This window comes from Choloepus didactylus, chromosome 17 (genome assembly GCF_015220235.1).
Source record: "Choloepus didactylus isolate mChoDid1 chromosome 17, mChoDid1.pri, whole genome shotgun sequence".
Lineage (NCBI taxonomy): Eukaryota > Metazoa > Chordata > Mammalia > Pilosa > Megalonychidae > Choloepus > Choloepus didactylus.
The window spans coordinates 29,367,790-29,392,643 of NC_051323.1; the positions used below are offsets into that span (position 1 = coordinate 29,367,790).

General features: G+C 39.8%; 1 protein-coding gene across 1 annotated transcript in view; it reads right to left on the reverse strand.

The window, feature by feature from the left end:
* EHBP1 (EH domain binding protein 1) overlaps window positions 1–24,854 on the reverse strand; it is an 870,491-nt gene that overhangs the window by 521,372 nt on the left and 324,265 nt on the right. Inside the window, exon 3 of the mRNA XM_037807056.1 lies at window positions 19,279–19,400. The gene's annotated coding sequence lies outside the window, so the exon portion shown is untranslated. The remainder of the gene's footprint in view (window positions 1–19,278; window positions 19,401–24,854) is intronic.

A 24,854-nucleotide genomic window follows, 5' to 3' on the forward strand; every position in this document is an offset into this window, starting at 1 on the left:
GGACACTTTATGGTCTTAATGCTGTAACTGTGTAACCAAATAAACCCACCTTTACAAAAGCCGATACATTTCTGGTGTTTTGCATTCCGGCAGCATTAGCAAAGTAGAACAACACCTAACAGACGTGTACAGAACACTGTGTCCCATAACAGAAGGGGACACATTCTTCAAAAGAGCACATGCGTAATTCTTCAGGAAAGACCACACATTAGGTCACAAAAGAAGTCTCAATAAACTTAAAAAGTTTGAAATTATACAAAGTATCTTCTCTGAACTCAATATAATGAATCAAGAAATCAATAACAGATGGAGAACTGGAAAATCCATAAATATATGTAAGTTTAAAAACATAGTCTTAAAAAAAATAAAAACACACTCTTAAACAATCAACGGGAAAAGAAGAAATAACAAGGGAAGTCAGGAAATATCTTGAGACAAATGAAAATGAGAACACAACATAACAACACTTATGGGATGCAGCAAAGGTATTGCTCAGAGGGAATTTTATAGCCATAAATGCTTTCATTAAACAAGAAGAAAGAGCTAAAATCAGAGACCTAACCTCACACTTAGAGGAATTGTAAAAAAAGAGAAAACTAAACCCAAAGAAAGCAGAGGGAATGAAATAAAGATTAGTGCACAAGTAAATGAAGTAGAGAATTAACAAAATCAAAAATCGGTTCTTTGGACTGACAAAGAAAAAGAGAGGAGATTCAAATGAGTAATATCAGAAATGAAAAGGGGACATTATTATGACCCCACAGAGATAAAAGGGATCATAAGAGAATACTATGAACAACTGTGTGCAAACAAATTAGATAACCTTGATGAAATAGAAAAATTCCTACAACACACGTTCAAGCAAACCACACTGCTTCTAGAAGAAGTAGAAGATCTCAACAGACCAATTACAAGCATGGATATTGGATTGGTAATCAAAAACTTCCCAAAAAAGAAAAGCCCAGCACCTGATGGCTTCACAGGTGTATTATACCAAACAGTCCAAGAATAATTAAAAACAATACTGCTCAAACTCTTCAAAAATTTGGAGGAGGGAACTCTCCCTAACTCACTAGGAGGCCAACATCACACTCATAGCAAAGCCAGATAAAGATACCACAAGAAAAGACCAATATCCTTTTTGAATATAGATGTAAAAATCCCCAACAAAAAACTAGCTAAATGAATCCAATAGCACAGTAAAAGAATTATACATCATGGTCAAGCGGGATTCATCCCAGGTATGCAAGGGTGGTTTAACATAAGAAAATCAATTAGTGTAATACACCACATTAACAGAAAAGGAGAAACAATACATGATCACATCAATTGATGTAGAAAATGTATTTGACAAAATCCAGCAAACCGTTTTGATAAAAACACATAGAAAACTAAGAATAAAAGAAAACTTCCTTAACATGATAAAGGGCATATATTGAAAATCCACAGCTAACATCATACCTAACGGTGAAAGACTGAAAGCTTTCCCTCTAAGATTTAGAACAAGAAAAAGATGCACACTGTCACCACTGTTATTCAACATTGTACTGGAATTTCTAGCCAGAGTAACTGGGCAAGAAAAAGAAATAAAAGGCATCCAAATTGGAAAGAAAGAAGTAAAACGTTCCCTACTGGCAGATAACATGATCCTAAATACAGAAAATCCTGAAAAATCCACAACAAAGCTGTTAGAACTAATAAATGAATTTAGCAAAATGGTGGTGTATAAGATCATCAAGCAAAAATCAACAGTGTTTCTATATACTAGAATTGAACAATCTGAAGAAGAAACAAAGACAAAAATTCCACTTTCAGTAGCAATTAAAAGAATGACATATCTAGGAATAAATCTAATCAAGGATGTAAAAGACTTATGCACAGAAAATCACAACACATTGCTAAAAGAAATCAAAGAAGACCTAAATAATTGGAAAGACATTCTATGTTCATGGATTGGAAGACTAAATATTGTTGAGCTGTCAGTTCTACCCAAAGAGATGTACAGATTCAACACAAACCCAATCAAAATTCCAGTAGCTTTCTTTGCAGAAATCAAAAGCCAATCATCAGATTTATATGGAAGGGTAAGGGGCCACTAATAGCCAAAGCAATCTTTAAAAAGAAGAATGGAAGTTCGAGGATTCACATTTCCTGATCCTAAAGCTTATTACAAGGCCATAATAATCAAAACAGCACAGTATTAGCACAATGATAGGCACATAGACCAATGGAATCGAACTGAGAATTTAGAAATCAACCATCATATTTATGGCCAACTGATTTTTGACAAGGGTGCTAAGCCCCCTGAATGGGTAAAGAATAGTCTCTTTAACAAATGGTGCTGGGAAAACTGGATGTCCATGTGCAAAAGAATGAAGGTGAACCTCTACCTTATACCATTTACAAAAAAAACACAAAATGAATCATAGGCTTCAGTATAAAACCCAAACTACTAAACTCCTAGAAGAAAATTTAGAGAAGTATCTTCAGGACCTTGAGTTAGGCAATGATCTCTTAGTCTTTACACCCAAAACACAAGCAACAAAAGAAAAAATAGATAAACGGAACCTCACTGAAATTAACTTTTGTGCTCAAAGGACTTTACCATGAAAGTAAAATGACAACCTAAAAGATGGGAGAAAGTATTTGGAACCCACATATCTGATAAGGGTGTAATATCCAGAATATATAAAGAAATTCTACAATTCAACAATAAAAAGACAAACAACCCAATTGAAAAATGGGTAAAAGACTTGAACAGACACCTTCCAAAGAAGATATACAAATGGGTCAAAAAGCACATGAAAAGATCTTCAACATCACTAGCTGTTAGGAAAATGCAAATCAAAACCACAATAAGATACCATTTCACTCCCCCTAGAATGTCTAGAGAATACTAAGAACAACTGTATGCCAACAAATTAGACAATCTTGATTTGTCAACCACTCTACTCCCTCTGGAACAGAGCAGGGCCAAGGACCCACAAAAGGAGTGTAAGCTCTCTCCATCCTGTGTTGTGGAGAGGTGGATAAGGGATCAGCAAGGGTGCCAGGAACTTCTTCTATGGCTTTTGAAGTTGTGTTTCCTTAATTGAGCACTTGCCCAGTTAATGCAGCCCTTTAACTGTTTCCCACAGTTTTGAGGAAGGTCACTGTCTTTGGATTCCTCTACTGCCTTTATCCCAAGGAGATTGGAACAATGGCTGCTTTTAAAGCCAGCCTCCAGAGATCTAAAGTAGCTGATCAAAGGTAGAGATCTGGGGTCAGACCCCATATCCCTGGAGTTTGGAAGCCTAGTTCTTTATGTCCCACCCTGACACCAGCAAACTGAGCCAGAAGTTGAAGCTCCAGTCCCCACTGCTACTGGCCACCAAGCTGGGGGAAGGGGAATGGTCACCACTGCTGTTGAAACTTCTCAGTCTTGATCGCAAATCACCAGCCGCTTCCTCCCACTCCTCTCTGGATGCTTTCCAATGCTCCCCTAGACTCCAGATTTTCAAAGTGGTTGATTCAGACAGTTCCTGGCAGTTCAACAGTTGTTTGGGTAGAAGGACAGATTCCTGGAGCTTCTTACTCTGCCATCTCCCCACAATCCCTCCACCTCTGGTGCCTTAAAGGTGTTTCTTGGCTTGTGCCATTAATACTTCATGAAATAGTTTTAGAAACTCAGTTTGTTCATATGCTGGATCCTACCTATATTGAAGGAACTTTTAGGATTACCTCTTTATCTCCCTATATCTCTTTAATATTCTTATCTTTAATAGTTAAAATAAAATTTGGTACTTTAACTAGTAATCAGACTTCCCAGATTCTTGATCTGACCTGAGAGCATCTTTAAGGAAAGCTTGTTAGAAAATGAGTTAAAGTGTGGCTCATTAGTCTGGAGCCTGTGAGGGATTTTTACAGCTGCTGCAGCTGGACAAGCAGCCTTTGTTTGCACTGAGCCACAGCAGTGTCTTATGCTCATCCATGCTCTCTATTTAGTAGTTCATCTTTATCTTTAACAGAGCATTGTCTGTGGCAGGCAGTCTATGGTAAGCATAGTGAATCAGCTTATCCTTCTAGCAGGCGGCAGTATTAAGGAGTTTCTAAATATTTATTCCAAATACAATTTATCCTGAAGTCCTCCACATCCAAAGATTTTCCAGTTTAGAATATTGGTGACCCAATAATTCCTATGGCTTTTGCAATGAGAAGTCACACTAATGGAGTTGTGTCATAATCACCATCAAGATGGTGTTAACCCTGGCTTTCCTAGGAATAACACAGAAAAGGAAGGGCACCATGCTTTAAGCAGGATTGCCACACAGATTGGTGGGGTCTCCTGTGCTGTGGAGGGTGTGCTCAATTGAATCATGTACACCAACGAAAGACATAATCTTAAGCCACGTTCCTGTGGGTGTGAACTCATGTGTAAACAGGACCTTTGGAAGATGTTATTGTCAGTTAAGGTGTGGCCCAACTGAATCAGGGTGTTATTAGAGTCCTTTATAAGCAAAAGAAATTCAGATACAGAATTCTGGACACTGTCAGAGGAGGCCACACAGGAAGAAGCTAGAAGTCAGCAGAAACCAGAAAAGCAGACTCGAGGAGAGATCAACATGTGACAGGAGGCATAGACGCAAGCCAAGGAACCCCAAGGATTGTGGCCAGCCAGTGCCAGAATGCTACAGACTGCAAGGAGAAAGTACAGCCATGCTGATGTCTTGATTTTGGACTTCTAGCCTCTGAAACCATAAGCTAATAAACACCATTATGTGTGACAAGTATTGTGTGGTACTTGTCACAGCAGCCTGACAAACTAAGACAGATGGCTAACTATAGGAGTGGAGTAGTCAGAATGGATTAGGTTATCTACAATAACAAACAGTCCCAGATTCTTAGTGTCTCAGCATAATAAAAGTTTCTTGTTTTCTCATGCTAGTTACCAGTATAGGTAGGCAGTGGGGATCCGAGGGATAAAGGCTGAGAGACTCCATCTCAACAAGTGTTTCCACAGTCACCTCAGCAGCGAGAAGAAAACACAATGATTCACGCACTGGCTCTTAAAGCCTCTGCCTGCCTATGACATGTGTTGCTTCTTCTCCCCTTTCATTGGCCAAAGCAAGTCAAATGTCCACACCTATTTACAAAGGAGGCAGAGAAGTACAATCTTACCACTTATCCAGAAGGAAGAGAGAATGGGAATACATGGAACAAACCTAATGTCTACCAGGGGCTCCATTTCAAATGACTCCAGTGCAACCTTTGTATTCTAATAGCCCTTAACTGAGGTCATGAAAAATGATGCCCATATTTGTATGTCTGGTTACCACCCTCCCGATTCAGGCCCCTTATTTCTAGAGATAAGTCTTGTGGACAATTATCTAGAGAGAAAAACAGTAAGACCAAACTCTTCCAGGCAGGTTCACTATATTTTCACTTTTAAAATAAGGTATTCTGTAAAACTTAGATACTGTTATTGAGAAATAGCATAAAGGAGAAATTGATTCTCAAAGTCTTCAAAAATAAAATATGCTTCTAGGTAGTGGACACTAACCAGCTGTCTGAAGCGCCTACTCTTTTCTGAGAACTGCCCTTCCCTTCCATCCCTGAGTCATTTGTTAAAAGTAGTGGAACCTGGCAGCCATTCTGTTCAACAAGACCCTTTTACCCTAGACAGAGCAGATTGGATTAGAGAGGGCAACTGTCCTGAGCTGGGTAGAGTTTCTTCTCTAGGAATTTGAAGTTTGGACTAATAGAGTTTAGCCTTGGTTGGGGGTATCTGCTGATTGGAGGTGTAACTGAGGCTGATGATACTAACTATCCACATGCTCCTCCACATTTCCCAGTTTCCCTTGTGGTTAGGTTGGGGCCATGTGACCAAGTTTGGCCAATGGGATATGGACTGAGTGATACAAGCCATTGGGAGGCTTAGCTGTTAAAACAACTCCTCATATCTCTCCCAATTTTTCCCTTGGGGCCACATGTTCCACGCAACATAGCTATAAGATGGAGGAGGGCTACCCAACCCACAGAAAACTGTGATACAAGAGCAAAAAAAATCTTAATATTTATAATTTATTTCTTACTTCCTCTCTTGACTAACATAGGAGAAGAAACACAGCAGTGGCCAAGTTCTGCTGAAAAGCAAAGAAAAGCTGCTCTGCAAAAAAAAGGGGGGGAGAGGGAATGATGTACATGCACAGAGAGGTGCAGAGTTGAGAAAAACAGTTGTTAGGTCCTTCTAATGCCTGGTTCCAGTCCATTCCTGAGGGCAAAACACATTTCTGTCCTTGGCTTCTATTACTTCTTCATGTCCCTATTATAGTAAATTTCCTGTTCTTATCAAGCTTGTGGCAAATAGTTTGTGTTCCTTGCAACCAAAAGTTATAATAAAACCCTTAATACCTCAGTGTTTTGGCTCATATTTTATTCATTATACCATGAAAACAACTAACAGTTTAATAGGCATACTTCTGATTTAGATTTTTAATTCCTTCATGTCTCTCCTGTACAGCCCGGGGATGCCAAGAACTATACCAAAATTCTTTCCAGGTATGATTCCATAGTACAATCAACCCTTCAGACACAATTCCAGAATTACAAAATTTGAATTAAGGGTGAGTAATCTTTTCAACTTTATTGTTTACAAAAGACCCACTGACAAGTTACTCAACCTTTGCAATTGTAGTAAAATTCTAGAGCTATCAAAAAGGGCTGCTTGTTCAAGAACAGCTAAGGAATTGATTGGCTCTTCAGAAGCTGTGCCAACTTCCTTTCTGCAGGCGGGCTAAATAGTGGATACCTTTTATAGAAGGCCAGCCATCACCTTAGGAAGAAAAACTCTTCTCTGCCATGAACAAGCTGAATGCAATCACAGAAACAGCAGACAAAAGAGCTTTTGATGACAGATATTGCTGATGCCGGGTGCCTTCAAAGACATTCCAGGAAAGGTGAAGGAATAATTATGACTAACAATAACTCATATTTCTTCCAGGATGTTACTCACTGGACCAAGAGATCACTTGACAAATATGTCAGTGAGTCAGCTCATGCTTAGTTTGGCAAAAAGATCCCAAGGCCTCAAGCTCTTTGCACTGAATTGAGTAAACTCTAAATGGATACATCCTGGGAGAGAAGTAAAAATAGGAGAGCTTTGATAGTAAAAACAAAACAAAACAAAACAAAACAATGTTTGCTCCTTTAATCTCCGCATCCACCACCCTGCCCCATATTTGTGAAGCAGAATGAAATTATCAAAGCCAGTGTAGAAAATTTTGAGTGCACCATTCAAACAAGATAAAGGACCAAGATGAAGGAGAAAGGCAGAAACAGCTATTAGGAAACAAGAAGAGTCCAATAATTTACCAAGCATCTAAAACAATATGAACTTACAAGCTATATTGCAATTTATATAATAAGATGATGTACCAAAACCTGATTAAAATAATAATGATCAGAAATAAAAAGGAGGTTGGATGGGACAATCTAAGATCTATTTGAAATTCCATGATGAAAAAACTATGTGACTCAAAGTCAAATGTGGCTGTTGTCAAAATTTTCCTATGATGATGGCACTGGCATTCATTATTTTGCTTTACTTTTTACTGTACCGTACATTCAGAAGTTTATTAAAATATAGGTACAGTTTAAAGAAAAAAAAAAACCCAAATATCCATGCATTGACCAGCCAGCCTTGTTTAACAGTAGATTAGCAATGGTACCTTACAAGCCCCCGTGCCCACACCAGCTGCGTCCTCCTCTGCTAACTCCCCTCAATGGCCACCCAGATATTAGCACTCTTTGCACTCTGTTAACCACTTGCACTTTTCTTTATGGCTTTACTACCTATGTTTATATATCTAAACTATTATGTTGTTTGGTTTTGAAAATTTAGTAGCTGTGTAAGGAAAGATCAAAGTTGCTCTTGTTAGTTGAAAAGTCAGAGGATGAATCCAAGAGAATCTCTTGGTTTGGCATCAGCTTCCCCGAGAGTTTACAAGAGCCTTTTCTGGGGAAGCCAGTGGACAAGGACATAAGTGATAACTGGGAAATGCTGGGCTCTGCAAAGTCAGGGCATCCGGCAGGGTACTGGCCTCCTAGTATCAGAGTCAGGCAGAGGATGTGGGATACTCTCTATTTTCTGACTTACACCAGCTCTCAGGAGCAGGATGAAGCAGAATGTTTGGTGAGATGAAATGAGTAACCTCAGCTGATCCAGGTAGCAAGGCTTGTTGCAGAAAGATTTATTAGCAAATAGTCATGGCACAGATAGGGATCTGGGCCAGAATCCTACAGCATTCTGTCCTCAGGTTTAAAAAGAGGGTAAAAGAGCAGTGGAAATGTGGCCATGACCACCACCAATACCCCTATCTGTTGAATCCCATGCTCCTGTCTGGGAGAGTTGTTCTCTATGTCTGGTGGTAGCTGTCCTGGAATCTCCGTTCACTGTCCTGTATGAGTTGATGTCCACAAAGACAGCCCTGCCTACCTCCCATGTATTCCTCTTTTATAATTTACTCCCTTTTAATGGAGCACATCCCCCAGCAGCCTCTAGAGAAAGGGTGCATGGGAAATAAGTTTTTTGAGATTTGAATGTCTGAAAATATCTGTACGAACCTCATGGTTGAATGAAAGTCACCTTATCACACAAGATTGTATTATGAATGTTGCTCCCTTGAGTTGTGCAGTGCAGTAGCCCTGCTTGATTGCTGGTTTAGCTGGGTACAAAATGCTAGGTTGGAAATAATTTGCCTTCAGAACTTTAGAGATAGTGCTCCATTGTCTTCTTATTTCTACTGCCACTGTGGAGAGATCTGAAGTTATCTGGATTCTTAAATCTTTGTATGTGGCCTGTTTATTCCTTTCTAGAAGGTTATATAATTGTCTTATTGCTCAGAGTTCTAAAAATTTACATGTACTTTTGTGAGGGTCTGTTTTCATCCATTATGCTGACTCTATAGGCCTTTTTGATCTGATAACATGATCTTCATTTCTGAGAAATTTTCTTGAAGTATTTCATTGATGATTTTCTCTGCTCCATTTATAAGGTTCTCTCCTTTTTTGGAGCTCTCATTATTTGGTTAGTGAACCCTTTAGACCAGACCTCTCATTTTCTTATCTTTTCTCTTCTCTTTGTTCTATCTTCTGAGAATATCCTCAATCAAATCCCAGGCATGGCTTCTGCTAGTTGCTTGATGTGGGAAACGTCTATGGAGTTGTCTCCAGCAGCTCCCCAGCATGATCAGCTCAGGAGCTGACATGTTCTTACATCATCACACATCTGGCCACAGTTGATTGGCTTAAGGAAGTTCATTACCCACGCTGATCCAATGACTCTTTTCTCTGGGACTCTTGGATGTTAGTTAGAGAGAGCATGAGAGGAGTCCCTCCCTGGTGGCAAACTCTAAGATGTAAATTTTTCCCCTCCTGCCACACAAGTTTTGTCATTGGGTCAAGCTTGCCTGCTTTACTCTTTTCACCAGATATGTTCTCTCTTAGAGGGTTCCTGAGGACTCCTCTCCCCACATGTGAATGGATACCCAACCCAACCAGTCTGTCAGACACATCTAAATCCCAGCTTTTGCATTTAGATTAAAGCTAGGACATTCCCTTCCATTACATCCACTTTCTCATATCCATACACACCTTCAAAAAATACCTTTAAAAAAAAAAATCTTGTTTTGTCTTCAGGCCTTTCCAGACACTTGGTGTCACAGCCCAAGTGGGCCTTTGCTGCCAAGAGGCCAAAGAAGACACTGGGCATGTTTAGAGGCATGAACTTTTTATTCAGGGCTTACTCACAAGGAAATGGAAGTCGGTCATGTTGCCTGGATTCAGGAACGTTGCCTGAATTCAGAAGCTGCTCTGAATGGCCGTGGATTCAGAGCTCAATGAAACTCCACAAAAGCAGGGGTGCCAGGAAGTGATTTATAAGGGTTAGGGCAAAGACATTCAAATGGGTATGAAGCACAGAAGGTGGTGGTGGTGGGGTGGGGAGGGCTTATAGTTCACAAGGAGGAGGGAAGGATTATAGATTATCTTGTAGATAACAGTATCTCAGGGAGTTTCAGGGAGGAGGTAGTTTCAGGAGGGAGGTAAGCTATAGATTACATTTAGCGCTGGAGGCCTTATCCTACAAGAGAGTAGGTCAAACCTTAACTGTCCTAGGTCAAGCAAGCTGCTGTGTGCACAGTCGTCAAGGCATTTGGGGAAGGCCCTGGGCCCTGGGCTCCCACACCTGGCATACATCAACACCAGTGTGTCACCAGATTTAGTATTGTAACTCAAGCAAACACACAAGAGGATATACTAACAGTAGGTTAATCTGGACACTGTGAGAAGTCAAATTGCTTTGCCCTCCACTATTGCAACCCAAAGCCCCCTGTTCCTGCACACCGCAAGCCCCATACCTCCAGCATGGAACAGAACACCATGGAAGACGGGGTGCTTTAGAAGAGACAAGCCAAGGAGGCAGATGTGAGTACAGAACTTTCATCCTCTATAATGCCTGTGATCTAGGAGATAGTACACATTTTTTAAAAGGGGAAGGGATTTTAAAATGTTTTAGGATTAACATGCAAATTTCACCAGTAATTAAAATTATTCCCTCAGGGAACCTTTAGTGGTGTAGAAAAACTACTGACTTTGGATCCTAAGAGTTTTGAGACCTAGATTCAAATGCTGTGACTTTGGGCAAGTTATTTGACTTCTTTGTGCCTTAGTTTCTTCATGTGCAAAATGGGGATTGAAGATGCAGGAATTTAAAAAAAGACACAGTTTATAAGGTGCCTGGCATGTGGTTCCCCCATTTTCCTCAACTGCTAGCAACAGGGTTAAGATAACAGAGCTTTCCTTGTAAAGTAAACCTTCCCAAGAGTGTTAAAGGAGGACACACCAGAAAAAGCAAAAAGGATCTATGAGTTGCCTGGGGGTCTTTGAGAAGGGTACACCCTGTTGATTTATATTTGAAAAGGAAAAATGAGCTGAAATTCCACATATTTGTCAGGCATGGTGGAGGCAGATTTAACAATTTTCTTTTTTCCTGCTTGTTTATTTTAACCATGAAGCCCCTGGCACCAATGCATTAGAAATACAAACCACAAATAATACCAGTATTAATTTGGTGACTTTTGTTGAGTCACTGATCCTTTGACATTTTCTCCAGAAAAAAAGCTTAAGTGTGCGTTTGTTCTCACACAACTACACTTTCCAGGAATTCGCCTATCCCCTGAAACCAATGATACCACATTAATAAGCTCTGTCCTACAAAAGTACTCTGATTTTGCTGCAGTCATCCTCTTCCCCGGCACCCCCACACGTGCAGCAAATTAAAAAAAACCGGGAAGCACCATGGAGCTCCTGGAAGACTGGATTTTAGCAGGACACCTGGGTATGGAATTGTGGGTTACAATGCAGGTGGGAATGGGGATGGGGTGGGGGGTGTCAAGGCAGTGTCCCCCGTCTGTCCCCTCCTGCTATTCCAACGGCCCCGGGAGCGAGTAGCAGCGCAGATGCATCACGCAGCAGAAGCCCTAGACACGCGACCCCGGAAACAGCCTCCCACGGCTTGGGGTCGCCCCAGGAGCTACGGCCCCACCTCCCGCCGTTTCGGCCGCTGGGGGAGCAAGGATGAGCCGAAGGACGGACCCTACCCCTTAGGAGAACTACCGGCAGATAGCGACTGTACTACCCACACACGAGGACAAGATTTTTCACTAGAACCCGGAGATTTTTTCCCTCCTGCGTGAGAAGCGTCCTGCCATGTCCAGCCAAGGAGCAGCCTGGGCTGTGCAAGGACAGAGGACGTGGGCCGAACCCTCAGAGTCAGCGTAGCTGGAGCGGTGGCTGGGGATCCGCCCCTAGGGATCGCCCTCGGGTTACCCACAAAGTCATCCCAGGGGCCAGGAGCCACGCACGCGCAGAGAGGCCACCCACTCCGTAGCCTTCGAGGGTGGGTTCCCTGGCTGGGGGCGGGGGGGGGGGCGGTGCTGCTGGGACCCGCTCCGCTTTTTTCGAGTTGGGGGTCGCGAGGTAGAAGGTTATTCCTCCGCGTGACCCTCACTCCCAGATCTAAAGGGAAAATGCAGAGCAGCGATTAATTCTGCAAGATGTTTATTTAATGTACAAAGGGCCTAACGCAGACGCCCCAGGCTACTTGCATTAATAAACAGCATCTGCATCCCTAAATCTTTTGGGAGGTACAAAGTGGAATATTAAAAAATAACATAGAAAAATAAAAGTCACCCCTGGTCCTTGGGGTTAACATGCCTTCCCTTATTTTATCCTCCCACCCTCGAAGTGGATATTTTGCCTCCTCTTTTACAAATGAAGGAACTGGCTCTCAAAGTTGCTCAAGGTCACACGGTTAATAATTCACAGAATCAAACTTTGAGCCAGGCCTGACCCCAAGCCAGTGTCTTTTGCCAAGGCTTCGTGGCCTTCCCCAAGGTGAGGCAGATGTGTCTTCATCACCCTTGGAGAAGAGACTAAGACCTTCTCTCCATAAATAAAGATGCCCCCTGCCAAGGCAAGGTACCTGGGAGAACTGAATGCCTTGCAGGATTTAAAATTGTAGTTTGTGAAACCAGATTTCTGTGTTTTTTTTTTTCCTTTTTTCAATCAAACTGCACCTATGGTATGGGCCTAACTAGCCCATGCTCAGATCAAATGATCCAACCAGGCATTACAGACAAATAAGACAAATAGTGAACACCCCCTCCCAATACATAGAGACTTCGAAATTACCTTGGTTATTTAGCCATCAATTATCCAGCCACCTTACAGGTATTTAATGAGGATCTCTACTTTTCCCCTGGCAAATAGACTTTCTCCTTCTTCAGTTATTTTTCAAGCATGGTTCAGATCCAATTACTCCTTTGCTTAGAAACCTTCAATGGTTTCCCACCATCTACAGGATGAAGATATGACTTGCCACGTGAGGTCCCTGCCTGTCTTGCAGTTCTTAAATTTGGAGTAGAGAAGAAGTTCTGTGAAATCCCAAAGTAGAGTTGCAAGAGTAAAGTTCTTGTTCTTGGACACCTCAAATCCTATGTAAGAATAGTCCAAGTAGGAAGAATAAATAATAAATTAAATCCAGCCCACCCTTGACCCTGGAGGGTTTGATACTGCAGGGCACTGTGGCCTATCAGAGTGAAGTGTTCAGAGTTTGTTTCTTTATGACCTATTTATATCTCTTTTGAAAACAGAACACAGGAAGCTTAAAAAAAAAAAAGTTCGTTAACTGGAAATAGAAAAATGAGACCAAAGGAAAGGGGAAAGTAAATATTCTAGGTCTGAAGATTAATGTCATTGCTAGGCTCATGCTTCAAAGTTATCTCTGGATTTCCCGGCAGCCAGGGCAAAAAGGGAAATAGAGTGGGTTATTTGGATTTTGTTGGTAGAAGAGAGGAAATTTACCAGTCCTCGAAAACAGGCAAAATATTTTATGGTGCTACTTTTATCTTTCTCATTGTTTTTTAAATTATAAAATTAATGCATGTCTTCTGTAGAAAAAAATTTGAACAACGCAAATGTCTATAGAATAAAAAGTACATGTCCCCCTTACCTCATACACCCCAATTCCTTCTCAGAGGTTCATCCTAATCCCTGAAATTAACCATTTATTTCTAGAGGGATTTTTTTTATTTTTCTGTGCAATTTTAAGTATTTACATAGCTTTCGAAGAATGTGGGTTTTATGTGTTTAAAATTTTTATCAAATTACATATATTCTTTTGCAGCTTTGTTTTCATTTTACAATGTATTAGGGACATCCTTCCATATCAATACCTATAGATCTCCCTTTGTCATTTTAATGACTTTAATATTCCATTATATGAAAGCAGTATAATATATTTAACCATTCCCCTCTTTGTTTCTGATCTTACAGTCTTATAAATAATGGAAATGCTTGTATACATGCTTTTGTGCAGATATATAAGTATTTCTAGAGCATAAATTTCTAGAAGTGGAATGCAGCCTTGTGCATTCAAAATTTTAATGAATTGTCTTCAAAAAGGCTGCACCAATTTTTATTCTCACCACCCGTGTTCGGAGAGTACCCACTTCCCCATTCCTTTGCCAACACTAGATATTATCGACCCTTTTAATTTTCTGGCACAAACTTCTAAATGGAATTTCTCCTAGCAAGGTCAGCTTATTTTAATCAAGAATGGAGACCAACGGGACAGTCTGCTTCTCTTGTTCTAGGGCATGGTTTGCAGGCTATACTCTGTGGAGCCCCGAGAATTCTGTGGGATGGGCATAAAGAATTACAAAAGGAAAAGGCCACTTATCACCCTCCTAACCAGTTTTTATCTGTTTACATTTTGCACTTTAGGGTAAGATTTTGTTTTACGGTAAGATTCTGTTGTTAAAAACAAGTTGGAAGCCGTTGTTCTGGGGCCTTGCCTCTGATTGAACCATTAGCAACTTCAAGAGAAATTAAAGACTATTCTTTCAAGGAAAGAAGAATGGAATCTTAAAGCAGTGATTCTCTAGCTGTAATCCTCCAGCTGTAGCCAAAATATTCTCCTTCATACATTGTGCAGGAGAGCATGTGTTTGTATATACAAATGGCCTCCTTCAAGCTCGGTGTCTTCCTAAAACGCTCACCTGCGATCCTGCAACTGAGGCACAGAGGGAAAGAGAGAGTGGGAGGTGACCGTAAGACCCATAAGAAGTTCCTTTTGGCCCGTTCGCCTAGTCCTCACCCAGGTCGGCACTGAAAAGAACCAATGAAAGGTGCAGCTCTTCAATCCCTCATTAACATAACCAAAAGGGGCGTGGCCTCTCCAAGTCCTTAAAACACAAGAATCCCAGGTCTGGTCAGCGCTTCTCCTTACTGGAAGGGACACAGTGCTGTCCGGCAAGGAGTATGTACTTTTGCTATACATTAAGTTTTTGGGCTGTATACACAGTCTAGTGCTTAGATTTTTCGGTTGTCTACTCTGACTAGTCTTTGAATTCTTTCCTGCAATTGAGTCAAGAATTCTTACAGCGTCAGTCCCTGGTTAAGTTTCGACCTCTCCGAGAACTCTTGGGAGTTGTCCGGCATCACAACCAAAAAGCACCATTTCCTACAAGATTTGGATTAAAATTTCTCTTCTCTAACCACTCCCCAGCACACAGACACAAAAACAAAACACCTTTGTTGACCCTGTCCTTTATTTGTGTAAACTGGGCGTTAGCCGAGGCCTCGTTTCCCCTGCGATCTGGGTAAAATGCCACGGTCCATGGTAGTGTAAGATTTTCATAAGGTCCATGTGAAACTCAGGCCGTTGTTTCATAGTCACGAAAAACTACCCCACTGCACAAAGCATTCTTGAAAAGAGTAGAAGCTACTGTAGACAGCATACTGGGAAGGGGAAGGGAAATAAGAGTTTGGGTCACGAGGATGCAGACAACTACAAAACGGCACAGTGAGCAACATTATGGCCTTTCGTGGCTAATCCCAGCCCTTCAATCCTGCTGGCTTCTCTCCTCTCTCCCTCTCTTTATTTTCATTCACTACCCGCTAGATTGAATGAAGAACTTCAGATTATTTTCCTCTATTAAACATTGCAATTCACCTCTTTCCAACTTTTCCCTCAAACTCGCTTGTCTCATTAAAGAGGCTTTCCCATTTAATAGAATCCGCCTTCTCTAGGAGGCAGTTTTCTTAACAGCATTAAAAATGCATGTTTATTTTCCCTCTGTACCCCTGGCATTTCTTCCTCACTGAAACATTGTCATTGTATTGCTTTTCCCTCTAATCTTTTCAGAGGTCTGGACTTTCCAATCAAATGTTAAGTAGTGCAAGGGCAAGAACCCGGCTTTTCTGTAGCTTTTTAAAAGCTTTTAAAGCTCAAAGTTATAAAATTTAAATGCAAAGGCCATAAAATTAATAATTCTTAGAAAACACAGTTAAAACATTCAGATATATTTTCAACTTGTATTCATCTTTTGGGAGACCCGTAATATAAGGTTGTCCTACTAAAAATACTCACTGCTTTGCATTTCTTTTTTATGTTGGCCTTTACTCTTTTAAAATTTCTTTCCTACTTCTCCTACAAGCTAGACATTATTTTTGTTTATTTCCTTCCCGTTTGGCCAGATAGGAAGGAAGCAGAGATGATTCTCTATATCAATACAATATCTCCTCTTGCAGGGATCTGAAGAATAAAGTATACTATATAAAGTAGCATGCTATGTAAACCGAAGCTTAAAACATCCTTTAGTGAACTATCAAAAAATATCACTTGAAATTTCTACAGGATCCTCTGCCTGGGCTACGTTTAATTCCTAAATCTCATGTTATTAAAAGAGGTCTGTTTGCTCTTTCATCTACAGTCTACATTATAAAATTTTTCTTTTCATCAAAACTGGCTTAGTTTGGTGTAAAGAAGCAGGAACATATGGCAACTTAGAATTTTCTGATATTTGACCCTTTGCTATAAATTTAAGCCTGTGAATAGTCTGAAGCTCAAAAACCAGGTCCAATTCCATTCCATGGTGGGTATTTATAGGTATAGTTTTCATAGGAAGCATAGACTTTGTCCTATTCTCCTTACATTTATGACAGCATATTTACCAAAACATTCAAGTGAAAAACAGTTTCTATAAGTTGACAAATTTATCTGGTGTCATGTAGACAAGACAGAGAATGTTTGACAAATTACTGAATGAAATAACCAGATATTTGACTGCAAAAATATTTTCTAGCCTCTTCCAAGTCTAGTGAAAAAGCTTGACCTGCTTACCTGTTGATATTCATCTACCTGCTATCATTTCTGTTGTCCAGCTAAGTCAGTTATAGTAGAAAAAAAGTTTACCAAAACAAAACCACACACAAAAGAAAAAAAAAAAAAGACATATTCATAGAATGTATGGGCGAATGAGTTAACATTTTATTTTAAGCACTTAGTTTTCTGTGGTTCTCATAATAAATGTTATCAAGAGAAAAAAGACTGAATATGAAAGCAAGGTTGTTGAAGATGTGATTTAAGAGCCAGCCACACCTGGATTTGAATCCTGATTTGCATTTAGCAGCTGTGACTTTGGGGTAACTTACTTAACCTCCTTAAGTCTGTTTTCTCAGTTCTAAATTGAGGCTAATAATACCTTTCTGGTATTGTTATTGTAAGGATTAAATGCATAATAAGGGTTTAATAAGTGAGAGCTGTTTGTTGTAATTATTGTCTCAAAAACTTCACTAGGTAGCACTTTGACATCCTAAATTAATTTTTGTATTTGCATCCTCCTCTGAGCTTCTTAGGAACACTTTTCTATCCATCTTTTTATGTGAATCTCACAATAACCTTGAAAGCTAGATACAACAAACATAATTAAGCTCATTTTGCAACTTAGGAAACTGAGAACTAGATAAGGTCAGTGAGTTGCTTCAGTCATCCAGCTTCTGGAAAAGTGGGACAAGAATCCAAGTTTTGTCCTTATCATTAGCAATCTCCCAATCAGTCTTCGGCCAGCATTCAGAGGCACTTCTTAAAAACACCATCAGATCATGGCACCCCTCTTCCCACCCCAACCTGCCCTCAAATCCATTTAGAACCATTCAATGGCTTTCTACTTGTTTTCAGGAAAAAGTGAAATCCTTAATGTGGCCTCCTAGGAAGGCCCTGCAGTTCTGACCCATTCCTCCAGTTGCTCTCAGAACATCCTCACCTGGTTCCTTGAACACAACCAGTCCCTCCCACTCCCTGGTCTACACAGATTCCTCTTTCCCCTCTGCATCCTTCAGCTTCAACTGAACAAGTCACTTCCTTAGGAAACACTTCCCTGAAGTCTCAGGCTAGTTTGGGTGCCCCTGTTCTTTAGGCTCATGACCTCCATTCTTTCCTTCCCGTTTCATAGTAATATATTTACGCAATTATTTTATTACTGTTTGTCATAAATGAAAGTGGCAAGAGAGTAGGAAATGGATCTTCTCCATCTCCTTTGTATCACCTGTTTCCAGCATAATGCCTGGCACTTAGGAGGTGCTGAAAATGTATCTGTTGAATGAATTGCAGGTGCTGTTACAGATAATGAAAGAAAGGATGAGAAAAATAATTGCAAGTGAATGATGGTCCTTTTCTCTCTCTTCTCCTTCTTTCTCCCCTCTTCCTCTTTCTTTCTCCCTCTTCCCTGCTCCTCTCCCCACTTCCTCTCCCCTTCCTCTCCCTTCTCTGTCCCTCCTCTCTTCTCTTTTCTCTCTCCCAATCTCATTTCCTCTCTCTTTCTCCCATCTCCCCTCCTGACTTCCTCTCTCCTCTTCCCTGCCTTTCCTCCCTTCTGTGTGTGTCTCTCTCTCCTTTTAAGTTTCTAGTTTGGGATTGGTATAGAAAAAGAAGGTCCTGACTCCAGCTCAAGCTTAACTAGGCGAATCTCCACATAGGGTAGGAAAACCTATGACTTTAGTCCAGAGGAGCACTCCAAAGAACGAGGTGATCAGCAGCCTGACTAAACTACGAGTGAATGCCTCTGAGCCTGTTCCTCCACTTGGAATGTCTCTGCTAGAAAACAGAGAGCAAAACATTGGGAGGGGAATTATTTGGATGAAAACATTTTCATTTTCTTCTCAAAAATGTTGTGGGCAGAAAGTGTGAGAAGAAAATACAGAAATACATGAGGCATTCCAAATATGCATCTAATATTCTATTATCACTTAGCTGTGGGCCAATGATTCCTCAACTTTTTCAGAGTGGGAACATTCAGTTGATAGTCATTATGCTCTAAGTTTCATGATATTTTAAAAGTTAAATTCAATTAAAATTCATTTGTTTGACTAACTCTGACACCTCTTGAGCTGATTGTTGCCAAGACCATCAGTGCTCTTTATAGAAACAGAGATTTCCAAGTAGCAGTGTTTGTGATCAAGGCTTTATGAGGATAGCATTTACCAAATCACTTTCATCACAGAAGAAGCAGATAGGCATCTCTAGTATGTGATACATTGCTATCTTGAGGGGGGAATTTCCCCTCAAAATCTGTCTCCTCCTCCTCTGTCATAATGACTTAAAATCCATTATCAAAGGTTAATTTCTTTAGAGAGGCAATATTGCTTAGTACCATCTTTTATCAAAACAATTTGATATAATCAATTGTCAAATGTGTTATCAAAACAAAGATATAATCAGCTGTAAAATGTACCAGCTCTTTATGTGCTCCGAAGAAAGACAAATCAATGCCAACTATAATTATAAGATGCCACCAATGGTAAGAGGTATCCCAATTTCAAAGATATTAAAATGTAAAAAATGTGTGTCTTGGACTCTATAAATGTAATTAAGAAAATGGACTTTGGAATCAAACACACCTGGTTCTTCTGTTTCATAGATGTGTTGCCTTGGGGAAGTTTACTTCTCTGAAACTTTATCTTCTCCTTTGTGGAATGAAAATATTGATGCATATCCCATCTTCCTGGTTATCAAGAATTACCTAAAATGAGATATAAAAAGTGATTAATGCAGAGTCTAACTCTTAGTTAATGCTCCAAAATGGAAACTATTATTGCTATTAAGGAATTATCCTCTAAAGGCAATTACCCTTGGGGAGGGCAGCCTATTAAGTCCCCACCACTCATTATTCTTCTGCTTCAGTAAGTTTATAGTATTTTAGATAAAACAGATCTCCACAGATTGAGGTATTTGACAAGAGATATGTCTGTAGGGGGAGCAGATAAGACCAGAATTTGGAAACTGCTTGGGAAGAGGAAGGCTGGGGGTGGGTGGGGTGGGGGCTGGAAAAGCTGGATCTAGAAGAGATCAGAGGATACCCAAACCAAACATTATTATATTCTTCAAACTTTTGCCCAGGATTGCTTCCGATTTCAACTTGATTCAAACATCAAGAATATACTCATAACCTTGAAAACATTATGTTAAGTAAAAGAAGCCAGTTACAGAAGATCACCTATGGTATGATTCTATTTATATGAATGTCCAAGATAGGGAAATCCATGAAGGAAGAAAACAGTTAAGTAGTTGCTAGGGGCCGGAGGAAGAGGGGAGAGAGGAGTAACTGTTAAGAAGTATGGGGTTTCTTTTTGGGGTGATGAAAATGCTCTAAAGTTAGATTATGATAAGGGTTGCAAAACCCTGTGAATATATTAAAAACCATTGAATTGTACACTTTAAATGGGTGAATTTTATGGTATGTGAATTATATCTCAATAAAGCTGTTTCAAGAAAGAATGCATTCATTTGTCCTGACATTTTGAAGTCTAGAACTAAACTTGTTTTAAAAAGGCAATAAATGTATTAAATTTACTTTCAATTATACTTCTGTGGATAAGACAAAGTTCAGTTAAGATTTTCACTTTATTTTCTCTCATTACATGTAAAAATGGCCAAATTTCAAACATAGTCCCCAAGTTTGTGAACTCCAGCATACTCAGTCACATCACAATTGATAATAGCCTCTGTTACGAGCCCTTGTGAATCGTGGAGTGGCTGAAAGGAGTTCCTTATAACCAGAGTGATACTCAAAATATTTAAAAACTGGTATGGCCTTGGGCTGTAACCAATCAGAATGGGTCCCAGCTGGAGGCCCCTTGGTTGCTGGATGATGGAAGAGTCTTGGGGGTCCAGGAGGAAGGACCAGGGAACTTGAGACTAAGGGTGGGTATGGGGAAGGGGCTCCAGCAGGATTGGGCTTCACCAACCAATAAAGAGGGTTTCAATATTTTGGCAACTGGTTTGAGCTGAGCCAGTGCGTATCTGCCCATGTTAACTCTGGCAAGCCATCAGAATGCACACCTTGCTCTCCAAATGTGGCCAGAAGTCTTAGAAGTTTAAAGACCACCTATTCTACTCTTGCATTTTATGGATGAGAAAATCAAGATTGTGGAAAGGTGAATGATTGCCTAAGATGCATGAACAGTGAGAGTAAAAACGATGACTCAATCATCAAAATCTCAATCCAGGTCAGGTGAGATAGGAAAAAATGGTCAAAACACACCAAGTTAATTTGCTCATTCATGATGTTTTTGTACCATTTCCAATCAGAATTGCAATTTATTTTTGAGTAAAGAGAACTTGACCATGGAAAGCAAAAGGGCAGTGGATCCAAACAACTGAGTAATTATTTTTAGATTATGTTCATGGGCAGCACCATGGTGCACATGAAGCATCTCTCAATAGAATCCAAGCATCATTGCCAAAGCAAACTGGAAGAGAATAAATCAAAGGTGCTTAAAGCAAAACATGCTGGCACATAATTTCATTTGTAACTCTTGTCTTTATAATTATCAGATAGAAAATGCCAGAAAAGATAGACCAAAACATCTGTTCACCCTAAGTTTTATTTAGATTATTGTCAATAAAATGATACAGGAGGATATTTTGAGTGCTTAGTGTTTTGTGTGAGTTGAGGAAGAGATGGGCTCATTCATTCATTCATGTTTTAATAATAACTACTGTTACTTGAATGGCCCTTTAGTTTTAAAGGTGCTTTCGTAATCATGTGGTAGAGCACTATGACATTTGAAATATTTCGCAATATATTGCTAAATGGAAATGCAGGCTACAAAACAATATGCATAGTTAAGATGCTATTTTTGGTTAAAAGGAAGGGTATGCGTGTTTGTGTATTCATGTACGCAAAATATATTTTAAAAAGATTGAAAAAGATAATAAAATACTATTTGATCTCCTTGGTTGGAAAGATTATGGGTACCTTTTTTTATGTTTTCCGTTGTCTTTTTTTTTTTTTTTTCAAAGTTTCTTGCTTTGAACATGTATTATTTTTGTAATGAGAAAAAGAGTTCAAAAAGGACTTCCACCTGCATTTTTAACTCTATTGAGTCTCACAATGGCCATGTGGGTACACCTTATTTTATAGAAGACGGTATTGAGGCTCAGAAAAACTGAGTTACTATTTGACAGGTAGCAAGTATTAGTGCTTGGGTTTTAGGATAGGCTCTAACTCTAAACCTTTTGCGTTTGCTCTTTTGTCTCCATTATAATGCTCAATTCTTAGAGCTGGCTTCTGTGATGGCATGCTTGGAGTTAATCACTATGTTATCCTTGCAGGAGAGAACCATCCAACCATTCTCACCTGTTAGTCATTCTGTAGAAACTGATTTTCTAATTAAGATGGCAGCTGTCCTGGATGTGGCACCAAAGGCTTGAAAGAACGAAGTTCCCACAACAAATTCTGGTACTCCATTCATTTCAGTAAGCATCATTTCAAACAAGTATGCTGTGCATTGTGCTCTCAAACCTTAAAAGCTTTCTGGATTCTCTCCTGGATTTCATCATCTTCCTTCATATCCAATTTCCACTTCCATCAGTTTTTTCAAGTTATGTATTTTTTATGAACTTTTTCTTAAAAGCTACTTTTTGTTTGCTAATAAGCCCTGCTCCACTGCGAAAAAGCAAAGAGAATTGTAGCAAAGTAGAGAGCTATGGAGCGAAATGTGACCACAAGCTCTGCTGGGGGCTCTGGAAATCTAACCCATTATCCCATTACCTCACAGATGAGCTCAGAAGGTGGCTGCTGCTGATTTCCTGGACATGGAAAGAGTTCTCAGTCAATTCAATCCATCTTTGGATTTTCTGAACACTCTTTTATTCTTATGCTTTTCACACAAATTTTGCAGCATCAGGTAAATGTTCTAAACAAGTGGCATTGGGATGAAAGATTTGAAGTGGAGAATTTATAACCATTAACCATTTTGGGATGTACATAGGGATGTTCTGGGTTAAGCTAGAATCTTCAGGACTTTACGTACCTTTGCCAAATGAAATCTATTCATTTGTCCTTCAGAGCTGAGCCATGTTGTTCTGAACCCTGTGATAATTGTTTCCATCTTTTTTCTGTACTTGTTATTAATTATATCTTTGTGTATTATATGTCCAAAACAATAGATTTATCATTAATTTTTTTTAATCATCATTTTATTGAGATATATTCACATACCACGCAGTCATACAAAACAAATTGTACTTCCGATTGTTTACAGTACCATTACATAGTTGTACATTCATCACCTAAATCAATCCCTGACCCCTTCATTAGCACACACACAAAAATAAGAAGAATAATAATTAGAGTGAAAAAGAGCAATTGAAGTAAAAAAGAACACTGGGTACCTTTGTCTGTTTGTTTCCTTCCCCTACTTTTCTACACATCCATACAGTACAATTTGTTTTATTGAGATATATTCACATACCACGCAGTCATACAAAACAAATTGTACTTTCGATTGTTTACAGTACCATTACATAGTTGTACATTCATCACCTAAATCAATCCCTGACACCTTCATTAGCACACACACAAAAATAACAAGAATAATAATTAGAGTGAAAAAGAGCAATTGAAGTAAAAAAGAACACTGGGTACCTTTGTCTGTCTGTTTCCCTCCCCTACTTTTCTACACATCCATCCATAAACTAGACAAAGTGGTGTTTGGTCCTTATGGCTTTCCCAATCCCATTGTCACCCCTCATAAGCTACATTTTTATACAACTGTCTTCGAGATTCATGGGTTCTGGGTTGTAGTTTGATAGTTTCAGGTATCCACCACCAGCTACCCCAATTCTTTAGAACCTAAAAAGGGTTGTCTAAAGTGTGCATAAGAGTGCCCACCAGAGTGACCTCTCGGCTCCTTTTGGAATCTCTCTGCCACTGAAGCTTATTTTATTTCCTTTCACATCCCCCTTTTGGTCAAGAAGATGTTCTCCGTCCCACGATGCCGGGTCTACATTCCTCCCCGGGAGTCATATTCCACGTTGCCAGGGAGATTCACTCCCCTGGGTGTCTGATCCCACGTAAGGGGGAGGGCAGTGATTTCACCTTTCAAGTTGGCTTAGCCAGAGAGAGAGGGCCACATCTGAGCAACAAAGAGGCATTCAGGAGGAGACTCTTAGGCACAAATATAGGGAGGCCTAGCCTCTCCTTTGCAGCAACCGTCTTCCCAAGGGTAAAACTTATGGTAGAGAGCTCAACCCATCAAACCACCAGTCCCCTATGTCTGTGGTCATGTTAGCAACCATGGAGGTGGGGTAGGCGAATACCCCTGCATTCTCCACAGGCTCCTCAAGGGGGCATTACATCTTCTTTTTTTTTCCTTGTTTTTCTTTTTTTTTTTTTTAACTTTCCCTTCTTTTTTAAATCAACTGTATGAAAAAAAAAAGTTAAAAAGAAAACAAACATACAATAAAAGAACATTTCAAAGAGACCATATCAAGGGGGTAAGAAAAAGACAACTAACCTAAGATAACTGCTTAACTTCCAACATGTTCCTACTTTACCCCAAGAAAGTTACATAATATAGCAACATTTCTGTGAACTTGTTCCTACTATATCCATCAGAAATTAACAGACCATAGTCATTTCTGGGCATCCCCATAACGTTAAATAGCTTATCTGTTCTTCTTGGATTATTGTTCCCCCTTCCTTAATTGCTCTCTACTGCTAGTTCCCCTACATTCTACATTATAAACCATTTGTTTTACATTTTTCAAAGTTCACATTAGTGGTAGCATATAATATTTCTCTTTTTGTGCCTGGCTTATTTCGCTCAGCATTATGTCTTCAAGGTTCATCCATGTTGTCATATGTTTCACGAGATCGTTCCTTCTTACTGCTGCGTAGTATTCCATCGTGTGTATATACCACATTTTATTTATCCACTCATCTGTTGAAGGACATTTGGGTTGTTTCCATCTCTTGGCAATTGTGAATAATGCTGCTATGAACATTGGCGTTCAGATATCTGTTCGTGTCACTGCTTTCCGATCTTTCGGGTATATACCGAGAAGTGCAATCGCTGGATCGAATGGTAGCTCTATATCTAGTTTTCTAAGGAACTGCCAGACTGACTTCCAGAGTGGCTGAACCATTATACAGTCCCACCAACAGTGAATAAGAGTTCCAATTTCTCCA